This window comes from Tubulanus polymorphus, unplaced genomic scaffold (assembly GCF_964204645.1).
Source record: "Tubulanus polymorphus unplaced genomic scaffold, tnTubPoly1.2 scaffold_8, whole genome shotgun sequence".
NCBI classification, from domain to species: Eukaryota; Metazoa; Nemertea; class Palaeonemertea; order Tubulaniformes; family Tubulanidae; genus Tubulanus; species Tubulanus polymorphus.
The window spans coordinates 1-2,630 of record NW_027437463.1 but is presented as its reverse complement, the minus strand read 5'-3'; positions in this window follow the sequence as shown (position 1 = coordinate 2,630).

Sequence of the window (2,630 nt, the reverse complement as noted above, 5' to 3'; positions counted from 1 at the left end):
AAATGTTCTCGCATCAATACATACCTTTACATTCTTGATTCGTGCTTCCTGGTCATCGAACATGTACTTTCGCTTATGTCTATACCGGGTGACACGATTGACATATTTTCCTTTGCACTTCTGGCACGGGCAATAAACCGTCGACATTGCTAAATTGAAAAAGAAATTATGAATACTCTGTGTCCACTGATTTTGTTAATTTTTGGCGAACCGTAGGTTTGCCTATGCAAACGGTCTTGTGAAACAGTTTTCATTGAAAATGAATAGAGTACCGGTGTGTCAACAAGGCATAAACATTGGCCATTGAATCAATAGTGTTGATTTTTGGTGTCATGGTTTAGCTTAATGAGTTCTCGAGCCCACAAAAAATTCATTGTGATCGAGTTATTTTTAAGGGACTTATTCTTGAAAAACACGTAAAAACCCTGCTTTTTAGCACTAAGTAATGTCACGTTTTTACGTATGACAATTATATATAACGAGAGAAATCCCACAATAAGTAGTGCCAAAACGAGAAACTTGAATAGAAGAGTTATATATATTTGCGCAACGTTTCGACTAAAGACTATTAGCCATCATCAGGCGTTCTCAGTACTCGTCTCAACAATCGCCTTTTTTTATGAACCGTGGTGCTCTACTCTATATTCAATTTTCAGGTTCGAATCCCTGCTGCAGAGGGAGGATGTGTTAGATGGCGAACACCGCGGGAGATGCATCTAACAGTAAAGTATACGCAGCCTCTCAGAATGGCACTGGGGGCTGATGCATAGTTTACAAGGTTCAGTTACCTGAACTGAACGTTCGTCAGAAATAAAGAGTAAGACAAGTAAGAAACGATTGAGAGTTTCATGTGTACGTGTACATTCAATTTAGAACTTTATTTTTGACGTGGAAATATTAAACATCAATACATATCAATACATATAAGTTATTTTATTTACACAAACTCGAGAAATCGTAGAATATGGTCAGTAGTAGACCATTTTGGTCTAAATCCGGCTTGTGATTAACTAGTTATATTGTTTGTAGATTTGGGAATAAACACAGGTCGTGGTCACGGACGGACGTATTTTCGGCACGCTCCGGTACAGCGCGATTAACGATATCGATGTGAAGCAACGAGGTTAGTTAGAAACTTTTGTAAGACGATATAGTTTGTAGAGCCTCTGTTGGTGCTGCCATCTATAATTTAGTTTCGAAATTATTGTATCCGAAATTTCGCTTATCTTAACAAAAAGATATGTATACAGTAATAAATCAGCGTCGGGAGTTTGTCGTCGTTATTTTGTTAATCGTTTGGAGGTTATGAAATTTGCTCTTCGTATCGCGTTTTTGTTTTATCGCATCCACCACACCTTCGACGCCGTTTTCACTCATGTGCACTCACGCACACCGATCAGTTTGGTCTGTAAATAAATCATTTAAAGAAAACATTACTCACGTTACTCTTCGTGTTTGTTTCTATATTTCTTTTGTCTGTCGTTGAGTACAGACGTGTTTGCGGCGCTCTCTCCAAAGTCTATTACAACAACATGGCATTCGACAAAGCTATTACATTCAGATATACGAACATGATGGCACAGGATTTTAACAACTTTCTGTTAGTACCAAAGGTCAGAGTGCAATACAGCAAACTGGATTTAGCTCAGATTTGTGATATATTGATGAGCGATAAAACCGCACAGGAATGTATCGAAAAGGTTGTGGACTTTAACCAATATAATGTTGGAGTTTTTTGCGGGAACAGCAATAAATTCGAAATTCTGAAAAGGCATACAATTGCTAACGAGGAGCGACTATAAAATTTAGATCGGCGTTGGAAACACCGACAATCGTCCGGATTGAGGGTGTACCGGCAGATTGCCCTCACGAAGTAATCGACCGAATCATGAAACCCTACGGGAATATCTTGACAGGTTCGTACCATCCCACAATTGGTAAAACATCGTTTCAAAACGGTGAAAAACGAGTTTTGGAAATCGTGATAACGGCTCCGATTCCGAGACATATAATTCTAGAATCGAAGAAATACGGCATGCTTATGATCCGGCCTTACTACAATGGACAACCCGAACATTGCGCTATTTGTGGTGAGTTTAATCACACCTGGGTCGAATGTCAAATATCGTGTTCACATCCGACTGATACTCCGGATAGATGCAGACAGTTACAGCATCGCCATTATATGGTTTCTCAGGCCACTCGAAACAAAAATCCGACTCCAGCCGAAGCCACACAGAGATCTGAACCGCAACCCAGAACAACATCTGATCCGGGACCTGTAACCGTTCAAGGCCCGATCGAGGAATCGAGGAAAAGACCATCATCCCCAGATGGATTACCTTCGACGCCGAAGAAATCACATAGGTCAGTCAACGAAAACGACGAGACATCACAGAAAAAACAGATGCCGGAACATGAATCGGAAGTCGATGAAACTGACTACGTAGTCAGTGAGCCGGTTAAACGTACACCGCCACCAGAAAGGCCTGCAAAGAAGATCCCACAAAAAGCTGCTTCAACAACAAACGCAACAAAAACGAGGACCAAGAAAGTCTAAGGTGATGTATTACTTCCCTTTCTCAGTGTAATGTAGGTTAGAAGTTAGAATAATGGCGCACGCATTAGGC